The sequence below is a fragment of the Mauremys mutica genome, chromosome 11, assembly GCF_020497125.1.
Source record: "Mauremys mutica isolate MM-2020 ecotype Southern chromosome 11, ASM2049712v1, whole genome shotgun sequence".
Lineage (NCBI taxonomy): Eukaryota > Metazoa > Chordata > Testudines > Geoemydidae > Mauremys > Mauremys mutica.
In genome coordinates this window covers 55,350,407-55,376,691 of record NC_059082.1, presented here as the reverse complement: position 1 = coordinate 55,376,691, position 26,285 = coordinate 55,350,407, and the positions used below count along the sequence as shown (strand labels likewise).

The 26,285-nt window shown below is 47.6% G+C and overlaps 1 protein-coding gene across 7 annotated transcripts in view; it reads right to left on the bottom strand.

The window, feature by feature from the left end:
• Nucleotides 1-21,170, bottom strand: part of RHBDF1 (rhomboid 5 homolog 1) — a 97,020-nt gene extending 75,850 nt beyond the window's left edge. For 2 of the 7 annotated variants that reach the window (XM_044981206.1, XM_044981207.1), the window contains exon 1: nt 19,177-19,385. The gene's annotated coding sequence lies outside the window, so the exon portion shown is untranslated. Of the gene's footprint in view, nt 1-19,176; nt 19,386-19,585; nt 19,673-21,120 lie in introns of those variants that run through there. The other 5 variants (XM_044981208.1, XM_044981213.1, XM_044981209.1 and 2 more) reach the window with 5 other exon arrangements.
• Between the last annotated feature and the right edge of the window lie 5,115 nt (nt 21,171-26,285).

The window sequence follows — 26,285 nt, the reverse complement described above, 5'->3', positions numbered from 1 at the left end:
CAGGTGGCCCCGTGAAGCTAAGTTACATGCTCCAGCCCCGCTGCCTGGGTCTCAGGGTTCAGACAAGGCTCACAAGTGAAAAACAGGCTCAAGTATCACACTGAAATGCAAGTACAATATTTATATTTCAATCAATTTATTTTATAATTATATGGTAAAAATGAGAAAGTAAGCAATTTTTCAGTAATAGTGTGCTGTGACACTTGTATTTTTATGTCTGATTTTGTAAGCAAGTAGTTTTTAAGTGAGGTGAAACTTGTGGTACGCAAGACAAATCAGACTCCTGAAAGGGGTACTGTAGTCTGGAAACCACTGTCCTACAGGATGTGAGACGAAGAAACTAACAATCCCTGAACACAGCCTCAGAAATTTTCACTAATAGCTATTCAGAGAGTCAACATTAACAACTATAAGAAGACTGAGTGATGTCATAAATCTCAAAAGGTTAAGAATAACCCCCCGGCCAGAGGAGGGGCAATGGGCAATCGCTGGTTTATCTGTTCACATAAGAATGATCTGAAGGTAGCAGCTCTACATTTAAATCATTCAGCATGAGTGACAGACTGACGGAGTCACTGACAAAGCAACAGAATGATACGCTCAGCATCACTACTGCTTGAGATGTTCAGCAAGAGAATGCATTACTACTGACAAGATACATTTCCCCAAGATCTCACTCCTATACATTCAGATAAACAATAGGAACACCTATGAATTCCACTACTACTACAATTAGGTTCTATCTACACTGCGCCTTTCAATGGTGCAGACACGCCGTTGCAGCCATGCTATTGTAAGGTGCACTGTGTAGCCAATCTACTGCCGGGAGAGAACCCTCTCCGTGACAAAATAAAACCACCTCTAACGAGGGGCAGTAGCTTCATCGCTGGGAGCACGGCTCCCACAGACAAAGCGCTGTCCACCCTGGTGCTTTTCGTCATTAAAACTTTTGTCATTCGAGGGGGGGGGGGTGAGGGGTGGTTCACACCGTTGAGCGACAAAAGCTTTAACAACAAAACTGTCAGTGTAGACAGAGCTTTAGAATCACACTCAAGTTCTGTAAGTTTGAACTAACTATGTTTTGAACCGGTTGTTGACTACAACAACACTGCAGTTTGGTCCCAGGGTATTATAGACAGGGCTGGCTCCAGGCACCAGCCCAGCAAGCAGGTGCTTGGGGTGGCCACGGGGAAGGGGCGGCACGTCCGGCTCTTCCACGGCAATTTGGCAGTGGGTCCCTCACTCCCTTTCAGAGGGAAGGACCTGCGGCTGAAGACTGAAGCGGTGGCAGTAGAGCTCCCGCAGATTGCAATTTTTTTTTCCCCCTGCTTGGGGTGGCAAAAACCCTGGAGCCGGCCCTGATTATAGAAACAAGGTGGGTGAAGCAATATCTTTTATTGGACCAACTTCTCTTGGTAAGAGAGAGACAAGTTTTCAAGCTTACAGAGAGCTCTTCTTCAGGTCTGGGAACTTACGTTTTAAAACATTATTTTCAAAAGAAAAGGAAAAGGAGGGAAGAGCTATAACAGAATCAGCCTCCTCAGAGAAAAAGCCACTTAGCCACCTAGATTCACATAAAGAATTCTATCTCATGCCAGGCCCCAAAGGAAGAATCACACAGCCATGATGATACTAGCACACTAGTCCAACTACAGTCCTCCTGCACTCCTCACGTGTGTAGATCCACTTCCTTCTCAAAAGCTGCAAGTCTCCTCAGTTCCATTATGAGGTTTCCATAGAAAATCTTATATTATCTCTTAATTCATTGAAAAGAATCTAATACCCTTTAACCATCACTGAGCGTTAAAGCTATTTTCCCTATTAAAATTAAGCCCCTTTGTCGGTTAATTATTTTTTCCTGAGCTGATTTGGATTTTCTTTAACACATTTATTATTCAAAAGGATTCACTGGGTAGTTTGGATGAAGAATTTCAACCTCTGGGTTGCCCATAAACTGTTCTCTGTAGCTATTCATTTTGCTATCAATGGCACATGAGCACAGTTTCCTGAACGCTCACAAATAAAAAGCAATATGACTTCTCCAGTTTGTGCTGATTGAAATATTCAGAAACATATTTGCAAATTTATTTTGTTCCTCTCTACCCAGGTCTCTTTTGTCAATGTCAGTCTGATTGCTGCTTTCACACGGGCGTCAGCCAATCCTGTCAAACAACTAAATTAATGCTGAACCAAAAGAAAGCAGCAAACACCACAGCAATCAAAAACATCCTAACAGGTTCCACATGTAGGAATCACTTAGGGGAAACACAGTGAAGGTGCAACTCCCACTGACTCCACCATAAATACCATAGTTTCATAATTCCATTATACCACAGCTGAACTTGGTCCTTAGCAATGAAAAGCTCACATCAGCGCACAGAGTGGATGGGAAACTTTAAGGCATTTCCTCTCTTGACCACGTCATAGTAAGAGTCTCAAAACCTAAGCCACTCAGACACAGGGCACTTCTCCTTGGTATCAGTACCGGCAGATTGTTTGCAGTCAGCGAGTTTGGGGGTTCTCCTCCTCAACAAGATGCCCAAAGGGTTGCATAAATATCTGTTAGAATCCAGTAGACTGGGTTCTTCCTGCTTCTAATGGCTGTCCTTTTGTCTGTCTTGTCTATTTCTAGACAGTGGTCACCAACCAGTCAATCTTGGAGGATCTCCCCAGACTCACGCCACTCCCGGAAGTGCCCAGGGCAGCCCCGTAGGCGGGTCAGGGGTCTCCCTCCACATACTGCTCCTGCCTGCAAGCACTGCCCTTGCAGCTCCCATTGGCCAGGAACGGGAAGCTGTGGCCAATGGGAGCTGCGGGGGCGGTGCTTGCAGAGAGGCAGCATGCGGAGCCACATGCCATCTGCCCCTCCTTCCCCCCCAGGGGCCACAGGAACACGTCTGCCCCAGCCCGGAGCCCCCTCCCACACTGCGAACCCCTCAGCCCCAGCCCAGAGCCCACACCCCTTCCCAAACCCCTACCCCAGGCCGGTGAAAGTGAGTGAAGGTGGGGGAGAGCAAGTGACGGGGTGGGGGATGGAGTGAGTGGAGCAGGGCTTTGGGGAAGGGACAGGGCTCAGGAAAGGGGCAGGGTAGATCCTGGGTTTACCTTAAATTCAAAAATTGATCTTGGGCGTAAAAGAGTTGGAGACCGCTGCTCTAGATTGTAAGCTCTTTGGAACAGGGATCATCTCTCACTATGCATCTGTACAGCACGAACCACAGGTACCTCTAGGCTCAACTGGAATACAAGTAGTAATTAGGGCTGTCAAGTGATTAATGGCACTGTTAAGCAATAATAGAATACTATTTATTTAAATATTTTTAGATTTTTTTCTACATTTTCAAATATATTGATTTCAATTACAACATAGAATACAAAGTGTACAGTGCTCACTTTATAATTATTTTTATTACAAGTATTTGCACTGTAAAAAACAAAAATAGTATTTCAATTCACTTAATACAAGTACCGTAGTGCAATCTCTTTATCATGAAAGTTGAACTTACAAATGTAAAATTTTGTACAAAAAAAATGCACTCAAAAATAAAACAATGTAAAATTTTAGAGCCTGCAAGCCCATTCAGTCCTACTTCTTGTTCAGCCAATCACTCAGACAAACAAGTTTGTTTACATTTGCAGGAGATAATGCTTCCTGCTTCTTATTTACAATGTCACCTGAAAGTAAGAACAGGCGTTCTTATGGCACTGTTGTAGCCGGCGTCGCAAGATATTTATGTCCGAGATGTGCTAAATATTCGTATGTCCCTTCATGCTTCAACCACCATTCCAGGGGACATGCGTCCATACTGATGATGGGTTCTGCTCGATAACAATCCAAAGCAGTTCAGACCAACGCATGTTCATTCTCATTATCTGAGTCAGATGCCACCAGTAAAAGGTTGATTCTCTTTTTTGGTGGTTCAAGTTCTGTAGTTTCTGCATCGGGGTGTTGCTCTTTTAAGACTTCTGAAAACATGCTCCACACCTCGTCCCCCTCAGATTTTGGAAGGCACTTCAGATGCTTAAATCTTGGACCGAGTGCTGTAGCAATCTTTAGAAATCTCATTTTGGTACCTTCTTTGTGTTTTGTCAAATCTGCAGTGAAAGTGTTCTTAAAACGAATAACACGTGCTGGGTTATCATCCGAGACTGCTATAACATGAAATATATGGCAGAATGTGAGTAAAATAGAGCAGGGGTCATATAATTCTCCCCCGAGTTCAGTCACAAATTTAATTAACACATTTTTTTTTTAACGAGCGTCATCAGCATGGAAGCACGTCCTCTGGAATGGTGGCCGAAGCATGAAGAGGTATACGAATGTTTAGCATATCTGGCACATAAAGAAGCATGAAGGGATATATTAACCTTTAGCGCATCTGACACGTAAATATCTTGTGACACTGCCTAAAGAAGTGCAATGAAAATGCCTGTTCTCATTTTCTAGTGACATTGTAAATAAGAAGAGGGCAGCATTATCTCCCGTAAATGTAAACAAACTTGTTTGTCTTAGCTATTGGCTGAAAAAGAAGTAGGACTGAGTGGACTTGTAGGCTCTGAAGTTTTACATTGTTTTGTTTTTGAGTGGTTATATAAAAAAAAAATCTACATTTGTAAGTTGCACTTTCACAAAGAGACTGCACTCCAGTACTTGTATGAGGCGAATTGAAAAATACTATTTTTGTTTATCATTTTACAGTGCAAATATTTATAATAAAAATAATATACACTGAGTTCAATTACAACATAGAATACAATATATATGAAAATGTAGAAAAACATCCAAAATATTTAATACATTTCAATTGGCATTCCATTGTTTAACAGTGCGATTAAAACTGCGATTAATCACGATTAATTTTTTTATCAGGACTAATTTGAGTTAATCGCATGAGTTAACTGCGATTTATTAACAGCCCAAGTAATAATTTGTTGGACCAGCCTGCTAGCAAGTTAATTCTGAGTTACTGAAAATAACTGACCACGAAACCAAAATGAATTGTCCTTTTCAGCTATGAGGATGGAGACAGGGGGTGCAAGGAGCTTTTCTGCTTAGACTTCCAAGTACTATAACGCCTCCAAGCCAGCACCCACCCAGTACTAACCCCCAGAATAGGGGCAGGGCTGAGCCATGTGGAATTTGGAGAAAGGGGTCATTGGGAAAGGACGCTGCAGTGACCCCTTTCCTCCTGTAGCACTGGAAGACTTTTCCTGACAGGGACACAGTGTGCTCCCAGAGCTTCCACCACAGCAGTGTGGCACAGCAATTCACACAATGCAGGCAGAACTATAGGTGCCAGCATCCAATGTTCCTTCTCCCCCTGTGGATTCTCCACAATAACAGTTATGCACATACAGCACTGAGCAGCTCCCTACAGTGAGAAAGCCTGAGGTACATGTTCCCGCCCCCATGGTTTGCCAAGATGGGAATAGGGTCGGGCTTAGGGCTATCCCCCTCTGCAGATTTACAGCTACAGGGAAATTAATGCGGTCCCTACCTTTGGGAGAAAGTGAAGGAGGTGGAATGCAGCCTTTGGGTGCAGGATTTTGTGGCATTCCCACATGCCAGAAGAACTGTGCTGGAACACAGCATGGGCTGGTGATGGCTGTGAGAATCGGGAGGAACTGACGAGCTCACCTAGGCTGTGATTAGTGTTGGGGTCTGTGAGAACAGAAGCATCTGTGCTCACTCTCCATGTGGGATCCCACAACCACTGGACAGGGATGCTGTCTCAAAGGAAAAATCCTAAAGCAGGCTGCTTCATAGGGTGAAAATAGAGAGATTCAAATGAGTCAGAGGTAGAGATGTTACAACCTTGACTCTTCCCAGTGAGCTTGTGGATTGATCCCACACAGAGTAACAAACGGTGTTGGCAGAGACCCCTGCAGGCTGTCACCATCTCTGCTGGACAAGCAGGATGGGAAAGGGGAACTGGCTGGGCTGCTTTGTCATGTTGTCTGTATCTAGGGTGACCAGACGTCCCGATAAAATCGGGACTGTCCCAATTTTCAGGAGTTTGTCCTGTGTCCTGACCAGAGTACGATCGGGATGCCATTTGTCACGATATTTTGTTTCCTGGTCTTCGGCGGAGAGTCCTTCAGTCACGGACAGTCTTCGGCGGCGGGTGCTTCTGTCTTTGGTGCAAGGTTTATTGCCTCCCCGCTGAAATACCGTCGAAGATCGTCCGCGACTGAAGGGCGCTCCGCTGAATTGCCGCCAAACTCCCAGACAGGTGAGTGTTAACCCTCCCCCCACCCCGATATCTTCCCCTTAACATCTAGTCACCCTATCTGTATCAGATAGTCTGCACCAAGCAGGCTGTGTTCACATTGTGCAGAAACTCAGCTTGTCTAAGGAGGGTCAAACTTCAGCTAATTATAGCTGAGCATGAAGCCCAGAATAAACTGCCCTATCATGCTACACTCAGCAAGACCTAGCCCCAGGCCCTGCCTGCCCCCAGCGAGAATGTGCTAGGACTGCTAATCACTGCCCTGGGCTGGAATGCAGAGACAAAGGACTATGGACCCTAAACAAAGTTTCTTTTTCTGCCTTGTGATAAAGCCCACCATGGAGCATTGTGACACAGCTCACAAAACATTTGCACCAGATATCTCCAGTCCCATGAAGCCTACAAGACACCAAACATGCTACTTATATGGCGTCTTAAGAGGAAAACGGCCTCCTAATTTTGACTGAGGGCCGTGCAATGCCAGAGTCAGTGCCAAGCCAGCCACAGGGGAATTAGCTTACAGCTTTCACTTGAGGGTTTACACAGAATTCCCATGGTAGGGGGAGAGTGGTCATTTCTGAAGAACACAGTGGGCCTGATTCAGCACTGCCCAATGCCCTTTTGTGCCATCTACCTGGAGCAACAGAGCCACAGATTAGGTGTGGGGAACATACCTGACCCTGAGGAATATGTCCAGGCAAGGGCCTCTGTGCTTAGAGCCCTGCATGGATACAAAATTATTTGTATCCATATCCGATCCGCAAACATGGTCCGCGGATATAAAGCAGATATCCGCAGATTTGCAAGGCTCTAGATATAAAATGTGGATCCACATCCATCCCACGATCTGCAAACACGGTCTGCGGATATCTGCAGATTTGCCTCCGCTGCCAGGGAGGGGGCTTCCCCAGTGGGGCAGAGGTAACTGAATGAAGGAAGAGGGCAGAGTGAGAATGGAATGGCACATGGCCAGGGTAGTACTACACCCCAGATTCTGCAACCAGCAGGGGCAAAACTTGAGACTGCCCCTGAATGAGGAGGCTCAAGCTGTCTCCATTCTGTCACATGGCTTTAAACAGGAATTAAGGGAGGATGGGGGGGGAGGGGGAAAAGAGAGAGACCAGTCTGTCTCTCCTCTTCAGTACTCAGAAATCTAGGGCTGAGAGCACACAGCAAACTCACAGTGACCAGGGCTAATCTCAGGTGTGATCCCCTGGATGTTCAATACGCATATTAAATTGTGGCGGTAAGAGCACCTCTCCCTAGACTTGGGGCAAACAGAGCTGAGGCAAAGTGCACAACTCTGGGCTGCAGGCTTGGGCAGGAGACAGAAAAACAAAAAGAAATGCAAATAAGGAAAGTGAGAAAGAGGAACAAAGGGAGAATGAGTTACAGGAGCAGCTCCAGGAGCAAAAGCCCAACCCTAAAGAAAAGAATGCCTCATCAGATATTGGGACTTGGCTCCAAACATTCAGAGCTGTTGGGTAGCACAACAGACTACTCAGCACCCATCACCCAGAGATTCCAGACTGGTCCATGAGAGTAGTGAACGCTGCAGTCAGGGATGGGACAGACGCTGGGGCTAGTCCCAATAATCCAAATGGTGTGTTTTCTTACCCCCCCTGCTGATGAGTGCATTTTGTCAGTAGAATGTCTGACTGAAAGCTTCTCTCTCTCTCTTCATCTTCGGCTATCGCTCGATGAGAGGATGATGTCTGCCAAGGGGATTCATTGGTGGGTTTTTAACTGGCTGAAGAGCCCAATTTTCCCACAGAAGTGACAGGTGTAATCTTGAAGGACACAACTGTTGGCTGAAGTGTTGTGCCCTTTCTTTCCTCCTTTGTTGCTTCTCTGTCTCATGAGCACATCTGTTCCCCTCAAAGGGAGCTGTGGCTTGGTGTATGGTGTGGCGTCACTATGTTCTGTTCCGCACCAAGTCCTCCCAGTTTGTTGGGTTGATGCTTCCCTTTTTAAGTGCACTTCCAGTATGTCTTTGAAGCGCTTCTGCTGCCCTCCGTGAGCCCTTCTTCCTTGACTTAACTGAGAGAAGAGTGCTTGCTTCAGGAGCAGTATGTCAGCCATACCGACACAGTGGCCAGCCCAGCAAAGCTGGTGTTTCACGACCTGCGCTTCTATATTGGTGATGTTGGCTGCAGAGAGAATGCTGATGTTAGTACATCAGTCTTCCCAGCTGATCCTGAGAATTCTCCTGAGGCAGCGCTGTTGGAACCACTCCAGCTGCTTGAGATGTCGTCTATAGGTTACCAAGGTCTCATACTCTTAGAGAAGAGTGGGGATGACAACTGCCTTGTAAACCAAGATCTTGGTGCCTGTTTTCAGATCCCTATAATTGAAGGCTGGTTTGAGTAGTCTTCCAAAGGATGGGCTGGCACAGCAGATCCTGTATTCAATTTCTGTTTCAATGTCGGCTGTTTGGGAGACTGGCTGCCAAGGTATGGAAAATGGTCCACATTTTCCACGGGTTGTCTGCTGATGGTGATTTGTGGAGTATGAAGAGTAGTTTGTGCAGGTGAAGGCTGGTAGAGTAGCTTGTTTTCCCCCAATGTTGAGAGAAAGACCCAGGCTGTGATAGGCATCTGCAAAAAGATTTAGGGTACTTTGCAGGTCATCCTCTGCGTGTACAAGAATGACGTCTGCATACTGAATCAGTGAAGCCAATTCTCATTATCTTAGATTTTGTCTGGAGATGTTGGAGATTGAGCAGTTGACCATCCATACAATACTCTGATTCCATCAGGAAGGCGGTCGCGGATGAGAATCAGGAACACGGCAGGGTAAATGGAGAAGAGTGTTGGAGCAATGACACAGCCCTGTTTGACACCAGTGCAAATGATGAATGGTTCGGTCTCTGAGCCGTTGCACAGAATGGTGGCAGTTATCTCATCATGGAATAGTCTGATGACGGAAATGAATATCTGTGGACAACCAAACCTACCACAGAGCACCTTCCTTAGAGCATCATAATAGAGTCAAAGGCCTTGGTTAGATCAATGAATGCCATGAACAGTTCATGGTGTTGCTCTCTTCACTTCTCCTGAATCTATCGTGCCATGAAGATCATGTCAGTTGTGCCTCAGGATGGCCTGAAGTCACACTGTGATTCAGGGAGGAGTTCCTTGGCAAGGGGGAGAAGGCGGTGTAGTAGGATCCAGGCAAGGATCTTCCATACAATGGAGAGGAGGACAATACCTCTGTAGTTCCCACACAAAGATTTATCCCCTTTCTTGAATACTGTAACAATATTGGCGCTCTTAAAGTCAGGTGGAATTTCTTCACAGGTCCAGATTTTGTCGAGGAGTTTGCAAAGTTTGTGCTGGAGCATTATTCCATCAGCTTTAAAAACCTCAGCTGGGATGCCGCCTGGGCCTGGTGTCTTGTAATTTTTTTCGTCTGGGTGACAGCACGCTGGACCTCCTCAGAAGATGAGGGATCAGCAAGGTGTTCCACTGCCGAGTGTTGTGGAACAAACTCGATAGTGTCTTCAGAGACCATGGATTCACAGTTTAGTAGGCTTTCAAAGTGTTCCTTCCAGCGTTGTTTAACAGCCGCATTGTCCTTGAGGAGGGTAGAGCCATCCTAAGAACCTAAGGAGGTTGGGTCTTTGGAGCTTGGCCCATATATAGCTTTTGTTGCTTGAAAAAACCTTCTCATATCATTCTGATCTACAAAACCCTGGATCTCAGAGGCCACCTCTCTTACCACCTCTTATTTTTGATGTCACATAGCCTTCTTTGAACTTCAGCTCTGAGCAGGTGATAAGCCTTGTGTTTTCATTGATTAGAGGAATCATTTTGCCAGTTAGAGAATGCAGTTCTTTTCTGTTGAATTAATGCAAGGATTTCCTTGTTGTTTTCGTCAAACCAGTCTTGGTGCCAAGGAGTGGAATATCCTATAGTTTCAGCACATGCACTGTGAATCATATTTTTAAGTTGATCCCAGTATTCTTGAATGTCAGTGATGTTATCAGGCAAGTTAGAGAGTTTCTCAGAGAGGTGTTGGAATGTCTTGCAGCTAGCTTGGTCTTGAAGTGCTTTGACATTATACCACTTTCACTTAGCCTTTGGGTGTTTGCGGTGTGGTGGAGTGAGTTGCAGATACGTGACTGATCTTACTAATTGATGGACTGTCCAACAGGGATCCGTACTTTTCATGACTCGTGTTATACGGACATCGGTGTAATCTCAAGCTCTGACTATAACATAGCCAAGGAGGTGTCAGTGTTTGGACCAAGGATGTTCCAGGTGGTCTTAATTTGTTACTCTGCCTAAAGATGGTATTTATAATGAGCCAGTCATGCTCCACACATTTGCTGAGGAGGAGAATACCATTGGGGTTTACATTTCCACCCCTTCTTTGTCTATTGTGCTGCTCCAGAGTTGGGAGTCCCATCCAACTCTGGCATTGAAATCTCCCAGGAGGGTGGGTTTGTCTGCCTTAGGTGTGGCTGTGAGGACTGCATCAAGAGCAGCATAAAATTGCTTCTTCTTGTCTCTCTCATCATCAAGTGTTGGGGCGTATGCACTGATGACTGTGGCATACTGGTTGTTGCTGAGCTCGACCCGAAGCGTCATGAGACATTCATTGACTCCCACAGGAAGCTCCAATAGCTGATTGGTGATCTTATTTTTGATGGCAAAGCCAATTCCATGAATGCATCTCTCTTCAGATGGCTTTCTTTTCCAAAGAAGGTGTAGCCACCTCCATCCTCTTTTAATTGGCCCTCACCGGCCCAGCGGGTCTCACTAAGGGCTGCAATGTCAATGCTGAGTCTTGCCAATTCTCTGGCAATTATGGCAGTTTTTCCTTCTGGGCATTCACTGTGCTGAGAGTCCATAAGGGTGCAGACCTTCCAGGTGGCGAAATGCAGCGTCTTATCTCTCGTTTCGGCCATGGAGTTGAGTGATCCCACTGGATGCAGCCATCCAGTCAGAAAAGTGAGAGACAGCCTATGTTTGGGGCTTTTCTAGCACCCTCCCCATCTAGGGTGAGCAGAGGGGATCCTAAAGAGGCCTGCTCAGTCACAGCCACTGCTGCGGAAATGCACTTCTGTCTCATCCATCGCACAGCTGCCACCTGTGTGCAGATTTGTGATTGAAGACTCCCAGAAATCACTGCTCCTGTCTTCACCACCACTCATCCGTCACTGCAGGGCTTTGTGCAGGTGAGAGCCCTTTGGCAGAGGCCTGTGCTTGAAATCTTTTAATGTGGGGAAACAGTTACACAGGCAGTGACCACACGAGACTTTACAGGAGGAAAACTCTGACTCAGTGGCAAGGGGATCCAAGACAACCAGGGGCCTCCCTCCTTCTGCGGCCCTCATCCACCTTCACAGCCACAGAGGACTAAAAGGTCCTCCATATGCCCCTGATCCGCGGTTGGGGTCTTGTGAAGTTTGGACCGCAGTTTGTCAGGAGCCTTACCTCAGACCTGCTCGCCAAGGGGGACCCTACCAGGAATATAAAAGCCCTGGACGATGTACCTCTGAGGGTCTGTAGCCCACGCAAGCCTCTCCACAACGACACGGTTGCAGTCCCTCAGAGAGGACCCAAAGCTAATACCTTGATGTTTTACTGCCCGAAAGCTAATACCCTGATGTTTGCATGCACCCTGCAGGCCTGCCCTACACTAAGCACAAGCTCACGCTTATTTTGGTCAGGTTTGAATCTGATTCCAGCTAACACCAGAGGACTCTGCATGCCAAGTGTTTTCAAGCAAGGATGAAGCCAGCATGGTGTTAGTATGGTCTGTCATGCTGCATTCACAGGGAGCACTTAACACAGCCAGTCCCTGACAAGTTCAGCTCTGTGTTTAACACAGATGCCAGAGGGTTTGCAATAGGCAAAAGGCTCTTCCCATGTCTTAGCCTAACTGTGTTTGAAAATATGGTAACAAGACCCCCTCAAATCCTCAGCTATGCCTGACACAATGAGATGGGTGGGACATAAAAGTGGCTGACCGTCATCCTTGCCGCTCCCCATGGGGTCAATCCAGTCCTTGGCACAATTTAGAGCAGCTTCAGGGATGCTGTAAGGTGCACCTAGCTAGTGGTCCCTTTGGGTCAGTCTGGAAGCTGGGACATGCTGGAAAGCAGCAGCACTCTTGCCACACCCTGTTTCCCTCAGTGAAAAAAGGCTCCCCACATCATGAGCCAGGAAAGTGATTCTCTACACCAGGGGTCCCCAACCCCCGGTCCGCGGCCCGGTACCGGTCCGCGGCCTCTTAGAAACCGGGCCGCGAACCGACCCAGTGGAGCTTCCGCAGGCATGCCTGCGGGAGGTCCAGCTGAGCCGCGGGACGAGCGCTCCCTCCGCAGTCGTGCCTGCGGGAGGTCCGCTGCTCCTGGGGCTCAGCTGGAGCTTCCGCAGAGCCGGTGGACCTCCCGCAGGCGTGCCTGCGGAAGCTCCAGCTGAGCCCCGGGAGCAGCGGACCTCCCGCAGGCACGACTGCGGAGGGAGCGCTCGTCCCGCGGCTCAGCTGGACCTCCCGCAGGCACGCCTGCGGAGGGTCCGGCAAACGAAACCGGTCCCTGGACCTAAAAAGGTTGGGGACCCCTGCTCTACACCAACGTCCAATTATATCAGCTTTCCGTTGCCAGAGTAGAACAAATAAGCTGGGAGGTGCCCCTAAGGGACCAGGGCCCTACAAGTCAATATTTCAATGCTGGGGAGAAATGCCAACCAATACTAATAGGGTCGAATACCCCCACGGATAGGGACAGCAGATAACTCCCACTAACCCTATTGGGGTTTATTCCCTCTCAATGCTGGGGACTGCTGGGGTTAACTCCTAATACCCTAATAGGATGCAATTACCCCTTGATGGGATGGACATGACCTCCACTAGTGCACATGAAGGACAAGTGAGGCCCCATCCTCTGGGGTCTCTTTATGCCAGTATTACTATCTCCTTCTGTGCACAAGGGAGAAACAACAGCTAGTTGGGAAGAGTCTGTTCTCCCTCTGAAGGCACCAAGACAAAAGCAATCCCCTTCAGAGAGGATGAGAGCCTGTGACTGAGGCACCATGTCTGCGGCCCATAACTCACAGGACCAAGGTGTGAAATGGACGTACACGCTAGGGAACTGGTGCATGCTCCACACACAATCAATGCTCTGCCCTGTATCCAGCAGCAACTGGCCCCAATTATGGGCCTGCCTTGCACAGAGCGAGACATTCCTGAGATTTGGGCAGCTCCCAGCTATACCTGAAACCAGAAAAGCCAGTTTGTATTCAAATTTTTTGCAAGTGTATTGCTTTAAAAAGCTTCTCAAGCAAAGTCCCAGAGCAGGACTAGCTGTGTGGGTGCTGCTTTTCACTCAACACTGCACAGCACTTATCAGCCTTCATCTACAGAAGCTCACCAAGAAGAGAACGCCAATAATACGTGGTCATGTGCAGAGCAACTGCCCTTTGAGGGAACTGTGGCAGAACCAGGATGAGGGAGATAAAAGGGCAGATTCTGTCCCCAACTCCAAACTCCACAGAGCAGCTACATGCTGCGGCACACTGGCATTAAAAGGGTGATGCAAAGGGCCAAGGAAGAATTCCCCCAGCCCAGGCTGAGTATACAGGCTTTGCAAGTCATCCTATGCTGCCCCTTTGCAGGCTACAATGTAGGCAGTATGCTGGGAGCAGGCCCTAAAGGATTCTGGGCTGCCCAGCAGCTCACAATTAGCCTGAGACAGGCTGCCATAAGTTACAGCAGCTAGAGAGAAAGTGTGTTAGAGAGCATTGGACTGGGACTCAAGAAACCTGAGTTCTATTCCCAGCTCACTTTCTATGGATGTGGTGCCATGGCCAGTCTGGGGTGACCACTCACTTTCTGTGAGTGTGGTGCCATCTCTGGTTGGGTCAGAGATGCTAATTTTATGGGGGAATGGTGCAATGGGTAAGAGGGGTTCTACCACTCAGGTAAAGTTATAGGAGTCACAACAATCTATCCTTTTCTTGCCCATGCTTAGTTCATAACAGACTTCACCTCAGGACCATTTTGTTCCCTGCTCATTACATATGGATATTTTTTCCTTTACTGCAGAAATGCAGCTCTTCCTCTCAGAGGAAATAAGCAGCCAGGGGGACAAAAACAGGAAGAAAGGAATCAACTTCCTGCTTGCCTTGGAGACATCCCTGATCAACTCTGTGTACACCAACACTAAGCAGTGCAAACTAGCTGGGGAATCAGCAGCCAATACCAAGGCTTGTACTGGGAATGCCCCTGGTCTTCCTGGCCCTGGCCAGTACTCATTAGTACAGAAACACTCATATACTTCACACTATGTAACGAAAAAAAAAGTAGCCAATAAATATTAGGACTGTCAATTAATCAGTTAACTCGCACAATTAACTCAAAAAAAGAATCGCGAGTAATTGCAGTTTTAATTGCACTGTTAAACAATAGAATATCAACAAATTTATTAAATATTTTGGATTTTTTTTTATATTTTCAAATATATTGATTCAGTTACAATACAGAATACAAAGTGTACACTGCTCACTTTATATTATTTTTATTATAAATATTTGCACTGTAAAAATGATAAACAAAAACTAGTATTTTTCAATTCACCTCATACAAGTACCATAGTGCAATCTCTTTATTGTGAAAGCACAACTTACAAATGTAGGCTTTTTTGGTTATATAATTACACTCAAAAACAAAACAATGTAAAACCTTAGAGCCTACAAGTCCACTCAGTCCTACTTCTTGTTCAGCCAATCGCTAAGAGAAACAAATTTGTTTACATTTACGGGAGATAATGCTGCCCGCTTCTTATTTACAACATCACCTGAAACTGAGGACGGACATTCACCTGGCACTTTTGTAGCTGGCGTTGCAAGATATTTATGTAACAGATATGCTAAAAACTTGTGTGCCCCTTCAAGCTTTGATCATCATTCCGAAGGACATGCTTCCATGCTGATGACGCTAGTTAAAAAAATAATGTGTTAATTAAATTTGTGACTGAACTCCTTGGGGGAGAATTGTACGTTTCCTGCTGTTTTTTCCCCTCACTCTGCCATATATTTCATGTTATATGGATGATGACCCACCATGTTGTTTGTTTTAAGAACACTTTCACTGCATATTTGACAAAACACAAATAAGGGACCAATGTGAGATTTCTAAAGATAGCTACAGCACTCAGTCCAAGATCTAAGAATCTGAAGTGCCTTCCAAAATCTGAGGGGGACGAGGTGTGGAGCATGCTTTCAGAAGTCTTAAAAGAGCAACACTCCGATGCTGAAACTATACCAAAAAAAAAAAAATCAACCTTCTGCTTGTGACATCTGACTCAGATGATGAAAATGAACATGCATTGGTCTGCACTGCTTTGAATCGTTATCGAGCACAACCCATCATTAGCATGGATGCATGTCCTCTGGAATGGTGATTGAAGCATAAAGGGACATATGAATCTTTAACATATCTGGCATGTAAATAACTTGCAACACCAGCTACAACAATGCCATGCAAACACCTGTTCTCACTTTCAAGTGACATTGTAAACAAGAAATGGGCAGCATTATCTCCTGCAAATATAAACAAACTTGTTTGTCTGAGCGATTGGCTGAACAAGAAGTAGGACTGAGTGGACTCGTATGCTCTAAAGTTTTCCATTGTTTTGTTTTTGAATGCAGTTATCTTTGCAAGTTACATAATTCTGTATTTGTAAGTTAAAGTTTCATGATAAAGAGATTGCACTACAGTACTTGTATTAAGTGAATTGAAAAATACTATTTTTACAGTGCAAATATTCATAATAAAAAGTAAAGTGAGCACTGTGCACTTTGTATTCTGTGTTGCAATAGAAATCAATATATTTGAAAATGTGGAAAAAATCCAAAAATATTTATATAAATAGTATTCTATTATTGTTTAATCACACGATTAATCATTAATAATTTTTTAATCACTTGAAAGCCCTAATAAATACAGAAGGCCCCACTTGCATGCTGTGTGTCTATCAGCTGGGGCAGGGAAGGTATAGTAGCTATTGACTCCAGGAGCATGAAGGGAGTAGACATCAAAGAAGGGGAAGAATTATTTAGGATTATGTACAGGGAACAACCAGCTGTAATGGGGGTATAAATCTTCAGTCTGGATATCAGGGAAACTCCCTGACACGGAGAAATATCAAGCTGTGGAGTCGGCTCCCCAAGGAAAGGCTGGAGGTCCCTTTGCTTGACTTCTTATACTTACTTTGGAAATTTTCTGCCTAATGGGGGACGTCAGGGCCGCCCGGGGGGGGAAGTGGGGCAATTTGCCCCAAGCCCCCACGAGAGTTTTTCGAGGCCCCTGGAACGGGGCCCCTGGAGCTTCTTCCGCTCCCGGTCTTCCCCGCGCCGTCGAATTACCGCTGAAGACCCGGCTGCACTTCGGCGGCGGGTCCCGCTTCGGCGGTAATTCGGCAGCGGGGGGCCTCCGCCACGGGTCTTTGGGGCACTTCGGCGGCGGGTCCCAGAGCAGAAGGACCCCCCGCCACCGAATTACCGCCGAAGCGGGGGCTCCCCGCCGCCGAAGACCCCAGGCCCCAGGAATCCTCTGGGTGGCCCTGGGGGACATTAGCATGCCATGGATTCTGCCCCACACAGTATATTTTGCCCTTCACTGGACTCAGGCAGGTTAGTGCAAATTAATTTCTCATGACTCCCATGTCCCAAGGCCATGAGCATGCCATCTAGGCGATTTACACAATGAGTGCAGTTAGCGGTGTGCCATTTGTGTGGAGTGCCAGTAGCATGAAAATATTCTCATCTCAATGATATTGTCTGCAATCTATGGAGCGAAACAGTGCCAGGACTGAAATAGTGAGCTCATGGGGCCTGTCTCACTCACGTTTCAGTGACTCTGAGAATGTTATCAATAGCCAAGGGCTCCTCAGGGCTGCTGTCCAAGCAGTCAGGCTGCATTTGGTGACAAACATGTTTCTTCCTGAATCCAAGATCCATCTGAAGATCTAAGGCTCCATCCTCAGCTGGACTGAGTTTACACTTGCCACCCCGAGGAGAACAGGGAAAGGGGGTGACTCAAAACCATCTTTCTGCCTCCCCAGTCCTGGGCTGGCTAACGGCCAAGATGGCTCCCGGTGTAACTAAGAGCAGCCCCAGGTGTCTGTGCTTCAAGCTATGTGCTCCACCAAGCCCTGTGTCAGGCGTTATCCTCAGCTGCCTCGGTAGAGCAGCTAGCAGAAAGGATACGGATTGAGCCTTTTCTTTCCTGAGTGTGGCCCATGAGGCAGAGTGAGGAGCTACTGCCCTTGTGACACCCCCACATACTAGCGGGGATTACATTGCGAGGCAGAGCTGTTGCTGGTACTGGGCCAGCAGGGCCTGCGACAGGAAGATACAACAAGGAGCCAGCAGGGGACAGGTCCTCTGAATAGGACCATTGAAGCTGCCTGGCTATCCCAGCTTCTGCCCAAGCAGCACCCAATATGCACCCAGTGAACTGAAGCTGTTTGAAAGTTAGAGTCCTGAGGAATGCACGTGTGCACTGCAGGATAAGAAATTTTTGAGGGAAGGATATCTTAGCACAGAGCCAGGTTACTGCCTGTTGATCACTACCCTACAACATACCCATGAGTTACTAAGCGGGACAGATATTAAACTCCAGCCCAAGTATGCAGTCCAGGCTTGCTCACAGCTACCGAAGCATTCCTCGGAACAGGGGCTGCCTGACATTTCTCACACTAGTGTCCACCAGGGGCTCTTGCCAGCTGAGGGAGATTCACTAGACTAATTCCAACAAAACTATTTGGGGGATGTGCACATCACAGTATAGAATCTGTTGAGATTTCCCCACAATTGCGAACATGTCCAGGAACTGTCATACATCCCCTCCTCTCTCCAGGCCAAATTCCAAATAGAAGAACGTTACTGGCTGCACCCAGGAGCAGATCTCCAGCCTTAGTGCAACTGCAAACTCCAGCATTCCCAAGTGTGGATCCCACTCCCACAGCAAGTAGCAAAGGACCTTAATGCCTGAATTCACTTCCCCCAGCATCCTGCTCCAGCCAGTGCTTTCCACACGGAATTTGCTTCACCACCACCACCTCACTTTCCTCTGGGATCATCCCCAGGGCCCAAGAGGAAATGAAGCCAGACTGGATGCCTGCAACAAGTATCAACCACTGAATTTCCATCTCCAGGCTGTGTGGCTGGACAGACCCCGGCCTGCTAGGGCTCAGGCTCCGCTCTCAGCGCACCAGATCCCAGCCCAAGCTGTTTACCCGGTTTTAGGTTACAAAGAGCGGTGGGCTCAGCTGCCTTCTGACTGTCGGATCAGTAACGGTTTGGCGGCAGTAACTCGACTCTGGCTCTCGGGCCCGGCCTTTGGGGTTACAAACTCACACGTACATCACCGCTCGTCGCCCAGCCCCGTCCCGTCCCGTCCCCCAGCCCGGGCAGCGTGCACCGTGCACCCCACCCCGCGGCCGGGAGCGCCCAGTCCCTCCGCGACCCAGGAGACTCCGGCCTCTAGGCCAAGCCAAGCCGGGGCTGAGTCCTGAGGGAGCTCGCCCCACCCGAGGGCACGGGGCCCACACGGCCCCCAGGGAACCCGCCAGCCGGGGGCTCCCGGGCGGGACGCCGCGCGGCGCCGTCTCGGGACGCCCTCTCGGCAGGTGGCCGGCAGCAGAGCCCGCAGCTCACGTGCGCGCCAAGCTGAGGGGCGGCGGTGGCGAGCCCTGCCCTCGCTGGAGCCGGGCTGAGGCGGCTCCTCGGGGCAGCACCGAGCCCGGCGCCCCAACGGTTGCCCGCCCGGCGAAGCTGGGTCCGGGGCTGCCGCCGTGCTGAGGCGCCTCTCCCTGCCTGGGCCCAGCGGCCGGCCCGCGGCCGCACCCCCTGCCCCCCTCCGAGGGCCCCGGGGCCGCCCCCCGCGGCGGCGCCCGCCCGCCCGGCACCCAGCGCCGGGCAGCCACACTCACCGGGCAGCCGTCTCGGCTCCGCGCGGGGCCCGCCCAGCAGCGAGCGACAGATCCAGCGATCGGGCCGCCCCGGTGCGGCTAAGGGGCCCCCGCTTGCAAACTAGCCCAGAGCAGGCAGCGCAGACTCCGCCCCCGTGCCAGGGGCCGGCCGGCAACGCCATTCACAGCCCGAGCATGCAAATCCGAGCCGCGCCGCGCTCGGCAGCCGGCGCCCGGCAGAGGAACTGCGTCGTGCGCCCGCGGCTCCGCCACGCATCCCCATGCCCTTCCCGCCGGGGTGGTGGCCGCCCGCCCGCGCGCCGCGGCTCGCTATCTGCGCTGAGTCACGGCGCAGGAATGCTGCTGGTGGCGGTGCGGGGCAGCTGCCCCCTGAGCCCAACGGAAGCGGCTCAGCCGGGCAGCCCCTCACCCAGCCAGGGAGATGCCCCGATCCCATGGCCCGTGGGGAACTCCCGGTCCAGAAATGTCCACACTTGCGGCTATTCCGAACAGTTGCTCCACTTCAGCTTCGCACCCTCATGTAGTATGGAGTAACTTTCATTGTGCAGGCAAGCCTTAAGTAGTCCCGGGGCTCCCTTCGCCTTTGCCCAGTGTTCCTCCACCTTGGCGATCTGCCCCGTGTACCCCCTGCAAGACCTCCGCGTACGGTGTACCCCCGCTTGAGAACCACTGGACTAGAGGATGCGAAATCTGCCCCAGGACCAGGGGATGTGAAAGGTCCAGAGGTAACACATTGTTCTGGGTAAGCAAAGGCCATCCTTACACGCCTGTAACTGCTACTGTTGGGGAAATGTGCCGGTTGCAGTTCGTGCCACTACACCGGCAGTGCTTCACAAAGCCCTGTATAGCTTTGGAGAAGGGTCAATGAGCTCAGTGAAGAGTTTCATCAAGGACTGCTCTTATTACATTAGTGCACTTCGCAATTCGGATTAACCCAAACCTCATCCCTTGATTTTGGGGGAGCAGCTATCATTCAGTCCTTTCACAGATCCTGCTACGGTCTCTATACCTAATATGCATTGTCTTTTGAGCTTCTACCACTACCACTCAAGCTAAACTTTTACATCAAGAGGCTTATTCCCTGTGGACAACTCAGCCAGGGGCTTTGCTCCACTTGTCTGTGCTGTAACTAACCATTAGACCAGGCTCTGCTCTCAGAGCCAAGGAGAGAACCCAAGAATGCTGATAACCCAGCATTCTAGTGCTAGTTCACAAATAGCTGTGTAACCTGCAGATAAAGTGTATGCTGAAGCTGGTATGGGCGGCTTCTCATCAAGGACAAAAATATGCTTTCCCTCATCCCACCTGAACAGCCTGAGTTCCAATACTGCTCATGGTAGGAGGAAAAGAAGTATATGCAAATTAGTGTGAGGCCCTTGGGAAAACTGTTTAAATCATTTTATATTGCAAAATATTATACTAAGAGATGAATGTGGATGTTGTGTCTGTTTCAGTGCTGCATATTTAGGATTTGTGTTTTGATTAATGGGAGCTGCCTCTTTCAGCATGGGGTGAGACACACAAGGGTTGTGTGAAAGAGGCCACATGCAGTGTTGCTTGTGTGAACTTGGAAGAGGTCAGAACTAGATTTAATAAACATATCTTCCCAGAAAATAACCTCCCTCTTGAGGGTGTCATATTAGCACTTATAGGCACTGGATGCCTAAGGATGATACTAATAGGCTTCAGTGCCTTTTCCCTATAGGTCAGTAGTCCGAAAGCAGCCCAGCTAAGCTGGAATTTAGTTGTTCCTCTCTAATGGGCATTTGGTGGCCTTGATGCAAGATACATTTGGGGTGAAAGTATCTCAGCTCCAGCTCCCACATAACACTCTTACCCCCACACTTTGAACTAATTGGTAGAAAGGCCAAGAACTGGAATGATCACAGAGACTGACTTATCCCATAACCTAGGCTGGTAGGGTAGTGAGTGGGGGAAGTTCACCTTAGTGCTGCTCTGTAGATAAACTGAAGGCTTCATTCACCAGGGCTGCTTTTTTCACCTGTAAGAAATCCACACCATTTTTTTAAATGTGTATTTACTATTATATGCAAATTATTCCATTTTATAATGTGAATGAATGTCATATGGAGCTGCACAAAATTTGGCAGCTATGTCCTTCACACTCTGTTTCATAGTTGTCCTATTTCCAATTCTCCAGCCTCTGTTACCTGCTCACTATTATCCACCCCTCAGCTCTTCATATTCTAGGGCCCTTGTTTTTCCTCCCTCCATTTCTTGGCACTTCATTAACATTTTCTTTACTCACCCTGTGCTGGCCCTGCCATTAGCCCACCCTCTGGTCCCAATTTTCCAGCACTATGTTATTTTTTCCCCCTCTTGTTTTAAATGTATACCATTTTTATTCTGGAGTTCTCCCACCCCGCCTTCAAAATTGCTGCCTTGTTTGCAGCGTTACTGCTTCCTGCTTTTCACCTTAATGATCTGAATTACAAAATACAGTTGAGAAATTAGGAGTGTGGGGGCTGCCCAGGAACTACACTCCCAAGGAAGAATTAGCTCATCTCCACCACACCCACCCCAACACATTCCTATTCACACCCATATCAACAGGGAAATCAGTGAATATACTCTGAGAGTGCTTAAAAGAGAGCCCTGCAGAGACTGACTGTCTGTCTGTCTATCCACAGCCCCTCTCATTGGTCATGGTGTGAGCACAGCAATAGCCTCTGCTGTTAGTTGCTGCTACAGAGGGCTGGGCTTACTCAAGGCACAGACTGACCATTCTCGAAGCTCCTTTCTACTGAAGCAATTCAACAATTCCAGATTATTTCCAGATGCTCCAACCACACAAACCAAGCAAAAAAATTGTCCAGTAACAAAAATAAAAGAGATACGTCTGCAAGTCCCTTCAGCACCTCCCAAAAGAGCAATTTGGAGCCAGCATGTGGTTCAGAGGCACTGCTGCTCATTATTAGCCTCCACCCACCAGCACATGGAATTTTAATATGAGACAAATAATTTTCTTTCACTGAAATATTATCCTCACCCTCATACATTCTCATAGTGTACACTACATTCCCCATCACCGCTAGCCAACAGGCTCTCACCATGTACAATTACATTTTCCCTGTCCCTTTCACAGACCAGTATGCTGCAACTTTAAGTGAACTAGTTCATGCCAGTTTGCAAATATCTCTGATGAGATGATTTAAGACAAAGCTCTACAATGATTAGCTGGACCAGTCCTAGAGAAACACCTGTAGATAACTGGTAGCTCAGTTGGTGGTGTTAGCAATGGCTGCTTGCTCTGTCCCCTTTCTAGTCTCTCTGAGCATACCTCTCCTATTCTGTGAATGGAATGGACCCAAGCACATTGCTCTCTACTAACATTCACAGAGTAGGAGACTCACAAGATCCCACCCTGAAACAAGTAAGAGCAAGAGGCCAAACACCTGAGGTGAGGAGAGATCTATATAAACCGCTACCAAAAAAGAACACTCCACTGCACGTCTCACCCTTTGGAGAGGATAAGAGAACAAACAACATGTGACATGTTAGTCATATTGCTTAATGCACTACTGAAAGGTGTTCATGTGCTGTGGGGATGAGCATGGCACAAGAACCTGTACAGAATAGAACAGAATATATCAGGTATCTGGTGGTCCTGAAAGGCAGGTCATCCCCAGGGCTTTCCTTCTAAATCAGTTGTTTGCAAACAGTCTTGATTAAATTTGATTAGAACATTCTATTTTTCCATTGGCCAGAGGATAACAAATGGCATGATAATGCAGAATTGATTATGTGCTTTGTGAGGAGCAAAATAACAAATAACATGGTTAACATTTCTCTCCTTTAGGAATTCTTTACATTCCATTGATGTGGACTGAGGTCCATTGTTAGAATGCAGTTGTTTTGGACTCTGCTGAAAATTAAGAACTCGATAACTTTTGAAATTGAAAGTTACTTGTGACCATTTGCCAAAGTAATCAGTTACATCAGTATAATGGCATGTTTGCCACTGGTGCTGTCTCCCGCGGTCCTACTATATCAGTAGCAACCTGCTCTCATGGGAATCAGGTAAAGGAACTATGCAATGGTGTCGTGTGATAAAGCTGTTTAGATATGCATATGGCAAATAATATAGGATATTGTAGTATTCTTGGATTGGAAGTCCTTCCATCACTAGCAGTATCTATCTATCAATCAATCAGAGTAGTTTCTGAGTACCTCCCAATAAAGAAACAAAAATAACAATGTTCCTTCCCAGCATTTGGGGGACAGAGCTTGATTAATGTATTTATTTGATTTATTTTGTTGGATTGTATGTGTGTATACAAATTATTGAAGGAAAGCAAAGATGAAGAAATGGGCTTTGCATTTAATGCTGAATGTTGTGAGGTCTGATGTCTCTTGCTGCAGGAGATGGCTCCACAGTCTAAGTCCAGCTCCTGTGTAAGTGACATCTTCTGAATTCCTGACCCCTTGCTCTTGGCTGACAGTTTAATTGTTCCAATGGGACATAGCTATCATGGTCATGGAGGGAGCAGCATCTCTCAAGTGCCCACATCCTGTCCCATAGGGGGCTTTGAACATGAGGGCAGAAACCTTGAATGGGGTTCTATGCACTGAGCAGCCAGTGCAGAAGGTTGGAGTGCCTCAGTGATGCAATCATAGTGACAGGGCCGGCTTTAAGCTGATTCACCCAATTCCCCGGAATCGGGCCCCACACCTAAGGGGCCCCGCTCCAGGGGTCTTTGGCGGCGGGGGGTCCTTCAGTGCCACAGAAAACACAGAGCGGACCCCCCGCCGCCGAAGTGCTGCCGAAGCCCCGGACCGCCGCCGAGTATTCCAATCGGGCCCTGCGAGTCATAAAGCTGGCTCTGCATAGTGACATGTCTTGCTGAGCAGACAGCTGCTGTTTGGTACCATCTGGGGATTTTTCAGTGTCAATCTAAGACACAATTTTTTCTAATTCTGAAAGGAACTCAGCACAGTAATGGGTGTGGTATAAAGACTGGACTAAACTAGAATAGAGAGGCAGAGGACAGTATATGACTATAAGTATCTCTGTATTAGTTGCATATTTTGATCTGTATCCAAAATGTGATTTAGGTGCTTCATTTCTAAAATGGTGTATTAGCCCTTGTCTACAGTAGGAGATACTGCCAGTACAGTTACACTGATATAACTAACTGGCAAAACCCTTTAATGTGGATGCAGTTATATTAATATAAAATTGCTTATACTGGTGTAGCTTATGTCATTTCAGATAACTGGCATAGATTATGCCTGTATAACCTTTCTACACTAGAGCTGGATGAATGGACTATAAGGTAGATAGAAAGCTGGCTAGCTTGTCGGGCTCAACGGGTAGTGATCAATGGCTCCATGTCTAGTTGGCAGCTGGTATCAAGTGGAGTGCCCCAAGGGTTGGTCCTGGGGCCGTTTTGTTCAATATCTTCATTAATGATCTGGAGGATGGTGTGGACTGCACCCTCAGCAAGTTTGCAGATGACACTAAACTGGGAGGAGTGGTAGATACACTGAAGGGTAGGGATAGGATACAGAGGGACCTAGACAAATTAGAAGATTGGGCCAAAAGAAACCTGATGAGGTTCAACAAGGACAAGTGCAAAATCCTGCACTTAGGACGGAAGAATCCCATGCACTGCTACAGACTAGGGACCGAATGGCTAGGCAGCAGTTCTGCAGAAAAGGACCTAGGGGTTACAGTGGACAAGAAGCTGGATATGAGTCAACAGTGTGCCCTTGTTGCCAAGAAGGCTAATGGCATTTTGTGCTGTATAAGTAGGGACATTGCCAGCGGATTGAGGGACGTGATCATTCCCCTCTGTTCGACATTGGTGAGGCCTCATCTGGAATACTGTCTAGTTTTGGGCCCCACACTACAAGAAGGATGTGGAAAAATTGGAAAGAGTCCAGCGGAGGGCAAGAAAAATGATTAGGGGGCTAGAACACATGACTTATGAGGAGAGACTGAGGGAACTGGGATTGTTTAGTCTGCAGAAGAGAAAAATGAGAGGGGAATTGATAGCTGCTTTCAACTACCTGAAAGGGGGTTCCAAAGAGGATGGATCTAGACTGTTCTCAGTGGTACCAGATGACAGAACAAGGAGTAATGGTCTCAAGTTGCAGTGGGGGAGGTTTAGGTTGGATATTAGGAAAAACTTTTTCACTGGGAGGGTGGTGAAGCACTGGAATGGGTTACCTAGGGAGGTGGTGGAATCTCCTTCCTTAGAGGTTTTTAAGGTCAAGCTTGACAAAGCCCTGGCTGGGATGATTTAGTTGGGGATTGGTCCTGCTTTGAGCAGGGGGTTGGACTAGATGACCTCCTGAGGTCCCTTCCAACCCTGATATTCTATGATTCTAGAGGAGTTGGCAGCATAGCTATGTTGGTAAAAATCACCCCCTTACCTGCTATAGCTATGCCAGTAAAAATGTTAGGTGTAGACAAGGTCTTAGATTGACAAAAGGGAGCGAACCACACACACACACACACCACTGCTTAGACAGTTTAAACAACCTCACTTACAGAGGAGACACAGCCCTCAGGCTCATGATTACAACCTGCTAAGACTGATTTCAGAGTAGCAGCCGTGTTAGTCTGTATCCGCAAGTACTCCTGTTCTTTTTGCTAAGACTGAGTAAGTCCAATCACCCACACAAGAAAGCAGCCATCACAGGGGCATCCTCTGCTGGAGGCTCTTGCAGGCACCATGAAAGGCATCATGAAAGTTCACACCTGGGCCCTGAAACAAAGAAAAAGATTGAACAAAATGGTCATGGACTCCCTCTGGAACAGCAAGGCCTCTCTTCTACTTAAGAGATATTCAGGCCTTGTTTACCTAGGAAAGGTATTTTGGTATAAATAGGGTGTGAATTCAAAGTGAAATAGTTATATCAGAATAACCTACAGTGTAGACACTCTTATTCTGGTTTGAATGCCCTTTTTTGGTTTATTTTATGTAATTTGGGGAAGGATTTAACTAAACAAAAAAAATACACTCTTGTGCCAGATGGGAGGTTATACGTGTATACAATGCCCTGACTATAAGGACTGAGACCTTGAACTCGATTCACTGTTTTATGGGTAGACAGTGGAGGATGGGTGTGCTCTGCTTGCA